Here is a 7,838-nt window from a genome sequence, read left to right on the forward strand (position 1 = left end):
CTATGCAATCTACCTTGAGCTGCTGAAAGGTAGGACAGAAATGGACTAAATTAGAAAAAAATCAGAAGTTGTACAGATTCCTTGAGTCTTTTAAATCACCCGTTGGCTGTTTCATCACCTTACGCAGGTTCTTCCAGTTGACTGATGCCAAAGGGACCACTTTCTCTGCTGTTAGGGACTTGAAAAGAGATTAATTAACCTTGGGAGATCGGTGGAGGTAGAGGGGAAGTTTATTGGCTGCATTAAAGAATCTCTTTGCTGGGGTATTTTAAGCTGACAGACCCAAGCATATGGTATTTCGAGAACAGCGAGGTCTGTGCATATGCATCCTTTCACAGAGAGAGCATTAGACAAAGAGTGTAAGTATTTTACTAAGCCTGCATAATTGTGCATATGTGTGTATGTATGGGAGAAATAAGCGGAAATGAACTTCACACATAAGGGGTGGGGAGAGAGAGAGAAATAAATGAAATGACACAGATTTATTTTCATCTCTCAGGCAGGCTGCCTCATAGCAACCGTGAAAGCTGCGGAGATGTAAACTTGAGAAAACAAGAAATATTTTAGCAAAATCTTCCTGAATGTATGGCAAGAAGCTATAAAGTTTGCAGCAGCTTTTGATTCAGTGGGAGGAAGAAGCAGAAGGAAATCAGACCCCTGGCAGGTGGGAGGCATGCTGTACATTTAAGGCATTTGACACCCCCCCCCCACCAAAGAATCATGGGAACTGTAGTTTGTTAAGGGCGATAGGAACTGTAGTTCTGTGAAAGGTTAGCTACGTTTCGTGGGAAGCTATGTCTATTGGCTATGGAGGCAGTGGATTGAATCAGGATAGGGACCCCTACCCAGCCAAATGGATAGGAGGGCAGGTTTATTGCAGTTTACTGTCATTTTAAATGTCAACAAGAGTATCAAGAAAGCAAAGGCAAAGCCGATGCATTTAGGGGGTGGGTGCAGGAAATTTAGATCATATTTGATTGAGGGTAAAAACTGAGCAATGGGTGGGTCTCCCCCAAATTGAGAGCAGTTCCTCTCTATGGCTTGCATGAGGAGTGGGGAGAACCGTTTACACCACCTTGAGCTCCTTGGAGAAAAGGTGGGCTACAAAAGCAATAATTTAAAAAACCAATTTAGTTTCCAATTGAAATTAGACAAGGAACCATCATCCATGCTTTTCAGGCAGCTATTGAAAACTCAACCATTTCATAACCCATAAGGGATTTGTGCTTTTATGTTTCCAATACTTGCTTTTAAATTGCTGTGTACTGAATATACATCTCCATGATAGATAGATATACAGTCATGGGGGGGGGGGGGAGAGAAAGTGCATCCTCTTTGAATTCTGTGGTTTTACATATCAGGACATAATAGCAATCATCTGTTCCTTAGCAGGTCTTAAAAATAGGTAAATACAACCTCAGACGAACAACAACACATGACATAGTATACCGTGTCATGATTTATTTAACAGAAATAAAGCCAAGATGGAGAAATCGTGTGTGAAAAACTAAGCAGAACCTTACCGATTCCATAGGAAATAGGAGGCTAAGTAGCAGACAGTGGCTGCTAATCAAATGCTCTTGCTTAATTGGTCATCAGCAAGTGTGCCCACCTCTATAATATTTTGCCGGTCTGGAGCATTCAGGTGTGTTTTAACACAACGCCAAGGAGGAAAGACGACACAATGCTCTTAGAGAAGCAATTGCTGCTGCCATTGAAACTTGGAAGGGTTCTAAGGCCATCTCCAACCAATTTTAAGTCCATCATTCTACAGTGAGAAAGATTATTCAAAAATGGAAAACACTCAAGACAGTTGCCAATCTTCTCAGGAGTAGACATCCCAGCAAATTCACCGTGCAATGCTCAGGTACATCAGGAGTTACATCTCAGGCTCTACAGGCCTCAGTTAGCATGTCAAATGTTAAAGTTCAGGACAGTACAATTAGAAAGACTGAACAAGTATGGTTTGTTTGGAAGGGTGTCCAGGAGAGAGCCTGGTCTCTCTAAACAGAACTTGGCAGCATCGCTTTGGTTTGCAAAGTTGCATCTGAACAAACCACAATACTTCGGGAACCATGTCCTCTGGACAGATGAGACCCAAGTGGAGATGTCTGGCTATAATGCACAGTGCCATGTTTAGCATAAACCAAACACAGCATATCAGCACAAGCACCTCATACCAACTGTCAGGCACAGTGGTGGAGCGGTGGTGATTTGGGCTTGTTTTGCAGCCACAGGACCAGGGAACCTTGCAGTCATTGAGTTGACCATGAACTCCTCAGTATACCAAAGTATTCTACATGTGTGGCCACCTGCCGAACAGCTGAAGCTTGGCTGAAATTGGGACGTGCAACAGAAGGATCCCAAGCGCACCAGCAAATTTACAACAGAATGCCTGAAAAAGAACATAATCAAGGTGTTGCAATGGCCCAGTCAAAATCCAGACCTCAACCCAATTGAAATGCTGTGTGGGACCTTTAAAGGTAAAGGTAAAGGGACCCCTGACCATTAGGTCCAGTCGCGGATGACTCTGGGGTTGCGGCGCTCATCTTGCTTTACTGGCCAAGGGAGCCGGTGTACAGCTTCCGGGTCATGTGGCCAGCATGACTAAGCCGCTTCTGGCGAACCAGAGCAGCGCACGGAAACGCCGTTTACCTTCCCACCGGAGCAGCACCTATTTATCTACTTGCACTTGACGTGCTTTTGAACTGCTAGGTTGGCAGGAGCTGGGACTGAGCAACGGGATTCGAACCGCCAACCTTCTGATCGGGAAGCCCTAGGCTCTGTGGTTTAGACCACAGCGCAACCTGCGCATAAATAAATGTCAGCAAACCTCAGTGAACTGAAGTAATGTTGCAAAGAACAGGCCAAAATTCCTCCACAACAACATGAGACAGACGAAGTCCTACAGAAAACAATTACTTCATGTGGTTCTACAAGCTATTGAATCATAAGGTGTACTTAAGTTTTTCACACATGGCTTTTCCATTTCAGCTTTTTGTTGAATAAATCATGTAACAGTGTAATATGTCATGTGTTGTTGTTCATCTGAGATTGTATTTATCTAATCTTAAGACCTACTAAGGAACAGATATTGTTATTGTGTCTTCATATGTAAAACCACAGAATTCAAGGACGGTGCACTTCCTTTTCCCCATGGCTACTTGTTGTACACTGCTACGGAAAGCAGTTTAATTCTTAAATGAGAAATAAACAGATAGCCTGCAGTCATCGAGGATACTTTCCCTACTGTCACTTTCACTCTGCCAGCACTACTATTTGGGAACTACTTTGTTATGTTGAATTTAATTTATTTATTTTATATCCCACTTTTTTCCTCCAAGGAGCTCATGGTAGTGTATGCATCCTTCTCCCCCTCTTCCATTTCAACTTAGCTTATATCAGAAATTTACTCTTTTGAGTTATAGAATCATAGAACAAAATAAATTTAAAAAAAAAATTCCTTCCAGTAGCACCTTAAGAGACCAACTACTGTATTTTTCGCTCCATAGGGCGCACCTCATTTTTTAGAGGAGGAAACAAGAAAAAAAAATATTTTTCTGGTTTTCCTCCTCTAAAAGCCCTGTTGTTGTTTTTTGTTTTTTTTTTTGAGGATCAGCTAAAAGTTTTGCAGCTTTTCTGCAAAGGGAAAAGCCCTGGCTTTTTTGAGGATCAGCTAAAAATTTTGCAGCTTTTTTGCAAACGCAAAAGGCCTTTTTTTGAGGATCAGCTAAATGTTTTGCAGCTTTTTTGCAAAGGGAAAAGCCCAGGGTTTTTTTTGTTTGTTTTTTTGAGGATCAGCTAAAGGTTTTGCAGCTTTTTTGCAAAGGGGGAAAAGCAAAGCTCCTTTTGCAAAAGGGGAAAAGCAAAGAGGAAAAGCCCCATTTTTATGGGGTTTAACTCACATTTCTGAAAAATCTTAAGGAAAGGGAGCCTTTCTACAGTTTGCAGACAGATAATCTAATCAGCCAGTCACATGTCCTGGGGAAACAAACAACCTCCCTCTGCAGCACATTCAACAAAGGAGGGCGTGGCTGTAAGGGAGCGGGACTCTTATCTCTCTCCCGATCTCTTGCTGATCAGCTGCTGAGCAGGGTCCTTTCAACACCCCCTTTTCTCTTTGTAAAATAAAAAGCACAATCTGCTTTTGGCCCCTGGGCAATTCAGCTCCAGGGACCACCATTCGCTCCATAAGACGCACAGGTATTCCCCCTTACTTTTTAGGAGGGAAAAAGTGTGTCTTATGGAGCGAAAAATAGGTAAGTTTGTTCTTGGTATGAGCTTTCGTGTGCATGCACACATACCAAGAACAAACTTAAGTTGGTCTCTAAGGTGCTACTGGATTTATTTTATTTTTTATTTTGTTTTGACTATGGCAGACCAACACGGCTACCTACCTGTAACTATAATCATAGAACGTAAAGGTGTTGAACACAGGAGCTGATCTGCATGTTAAATTTACACGCTGCTATTTTGACTTGAGGTTAAGAATGGCTTGCTCGGGGATTAGAGCAGCTCAGAAACGGGGTTAAGGTGAACTAATCCACAGTAAGCAACTGAGTTTAATTAAACCTGGCACAATGTGTGCAGGAAGGCGGCCTGGTGAAGGGATGACCCCCCCCTCCCCAAGCCATGCCACTCAGGCTGCGTATGCACAGACCCATTTGTAGCACAAAAAATTGTAGTTTTTCCTCAATCCAGAATCCAGGGCCAGCCCAATACATTACAGTGCTCAAGGTAAAAGACAAAATGGTGTCCACACTGCCCCCCCCTCATTTGCTAGAGGCAGCATGCCCATGGTAACCAGTTGTAGAAGAAGAAGAGTTTGGATTTGATATCCCGCTTTTCACTACCCAGAGGAGTCTCAAAGCGGCTCACATTCTCCTTTCCCTTCCTCCCCCACAACAAACACTCTGTGAGGTGAGTGGGGCTGAGAGACTTCAGAGAAGTGTGACTAGCCCAAGGTCACCCAGCAGCTGCATGTGGAGGAGCGGAGACGCAAACCCAGTTCCCCAGATAACGAGTCTACCGCTCTTCACCACTACACCACACTGATTCTGTAGGGAATCTTAAGTGGGGGGGGGGGGAGTTTGGGGCTTCCCATAGGCATCTAGCAAGGCATCACTGCAAGGAGGATGCTGGATGAAGTAGGCATTTGGTCTGATCCATCAGGGCTCTTTTTATATTATTGTTCCCACTAACCATAGTTAAGATTAACCATGGTTTGCCTGTGGTTAATAAAGACAGAACCCAAAGCTTCCAAATTCCTCTTCATGGTCATGCTGGAGGGGGGCTGAGGGAGGCCACAAGTGTAAGGCTGAAGCCAGCCCGCTCTTAAGGGACATTCCAGTTTTCTAAATTCCTAGTATACAAGGTTTGCACCTTCACATTTAGCCAAGCAAAGGTGGTGCTTGTGTACCTTTTCTTAATAACCCCAGTAATGTAAGACTCGGCCATTTTTACATGCCGACTTTCTATTTTCTTGCTGCGGTGTTTGGAAAAAGGTCAATAAGAAATATAAAGATTTTTAACCAATTTCTGCAAAGTTTACAGGTTCAGTAGGTGATCCTTCCAGGAGGTTTAAAACACCTTTGCTTTGTGTTTAACCCATGCCAGGAGATGCGTGAAAACATCCGCATTGCCTAAACTTTTATGACCAGGCCACGGATTGTTCTGCAAACCTTGCGGAGTGCAGCTGTTGCTGCCTCTCCATTTTTGAAGACGTAGAAGTGCTTTGGCTGCCACCAGTGCGGCGGTGAGTGAATATCTAATTCCCAGCCAAGGCTATACTTAGTTTTATGCCAGCCTTCTCACACACATTTTAGAGGCTCCAGCTGCTTCGGCTGAGAAAAGCAACTGAGCCTCAGCCTACAACCCTCATTGTGTGCCAAATAGAAATGTAAGTTCAGGACAGAACCACCACAAAGATGGCAGTGAAAGGGCTAGAACAAAACAACCTCAAGGGCACACCTTACTACTCATCCCACCACAAAGAAAATAGTTTAAAGATGCATGATGTGGTTGTATTAGGGAAGGTCTGGTCCTGTAAGCTATTCCGATGGGAAGTCACCCAGTACCCACAAAATTGTGAGCTGATGTGCAAACTGGAAAGCGCCGGCTTTGGCGATGGAAACTGGCCAAAATAGGCATAGCTGGACTCACTTCTCTCTCACTATTTTTATTTGCCATCTCAAAATTATTTGTAAATCAAAAACCGATTAACTTGTTGGCTTACTAAAGTTTGGTGGGAGGACTTCTTCATTCACGCTATGCCTAAGTGGCGTCCTGCCCTACCCAGTGTTGGGTATTAGGCCAGGCCTGTTAAAAGTCCAAAAAGTTCAAGGGCTGTTTAGTGGAGTTTGGAGGGGAGGGGATCCACTTGGTGGCGGCGGTGGCAAGAAGGTAAAAGCAAGTTGGTGTGGCTCGTTTGCTTTCATCCCTCTCTCATGGTGCAAGCTACAGCCCCTGCTTTCACAACTGCCTGCCACCAGCATTTTTTCTACTCTGCCAAATCAAGCCAGACTGTGTAAGTTCTTTTGTGGGGAGAGGTGGCTAGAGATGCTTTTCTCACATTTACCCAGTGGGAAGCATGGGTGTAGCCAGGGGGGTGCAGCTGCCCCCCCATAAAGTAAACAATAATTGTAACCAATTGACCAATTGCGTTGCAGATAACTCTGTTCTGCCCCACCCCCCAACATAAAGCCTGCCCCCTCCAATAAATCCTGGCCATGCCCATGGTTGGTTTTCTACCCTTGCATATTAAGTGAAGAATAGTAGGAACTGTGTTCAGACCAGGGTGCTGGTTGGGGCTATGAGGCTGCCTTCTTTGGAGAGGAAGATAACAAATAAACTATTAAATCTATAGAATCATAGAGTTGGAAGGGACCCCGTGGGTTATCTAGTCCAAGGCCTTGTCCCACAGCTGTCCCTGGGTGGGCTCAAACCAGCAACCTTCGGGTTAACAGCCAGACACAACTGGCCCATTGTTTTAAATAGTTGCTTTAAACGATAAAGTTATGATATTATTCTTTTTGTCAACCACTTTTGTTTTGTCTTTTTACAATCAATTGGTATACATTTTATGACATAAATATTATTGTCCAATAAAATTTTGAAGGGCGAGTGGCCTGTTTCTGGAGCATCAAGAAGTAATTCAATGCCTTGGGGTCATTTGAGTTAAATTAGGGAAGTGTAAACACCTCCCCCTGCCCTTCCCAAAAAGAGGCCACTGTCAATTATGGCAGCATCTTCTGCACTACAGCCTAATAGATTTGAATCTAACCAGATATGAATCTAAGGATAATACATGACCAGTCTTTTGAATTCATAGCTGCTACTAATCTGTAACAAAACAATCAAAACACCAGCAAAGTTGATATTTACACTCATTCTGTTACTGTCCAATTTACAGCCGCCTTCTGAAAGTCTGATATTCATAAGACACCAACAGGATACACCTTCTACTGTTTCAAAAAGCTATCTGAATTAGTAAAACACACGTTTTCTGCATCATAACCTCCAGGGCATCTCCAGAACACTGATTGCCAAAAGATATCTGAGATAACAAATAAATAAATAGTCCAGGCCCCCAACCAATAAGGATGGGGGCAGTGGGAGGGAAAGAGTCCAATTCTCCATCACAGCCCTGATCCAAACATTTCCCTCCCCTACAGCTGCTATTTAGCTGTGAATGGGAGAAACCTACAACCTTCCTGAATTCTGTACGGCAGCATATACAATGACAGCACCAAGTATTTTCCTTAACTGTAATTGGAAATAAAAGTTTTAGCTGTCTTTCACCTTCCAGAGTTATGACATATAAAACAGACTGCATAGGA

The sequence above is a fragment of the Lacerta agilis genome, chromosome 8 (genome assembly GCF_009819535.1).
Source record: "Lacerta agilis isolate rLacAgi1 chromosome 8, rLacAgi1.pri, whole genome shotgun sequence".
Taxonomy (NCBI): domain Eukaryota; kingdom Metazoa; phylum Chordata; class Lepidosauria; order Squamata; family Lacertidae; genus Lacerta; species Lacerta agilis.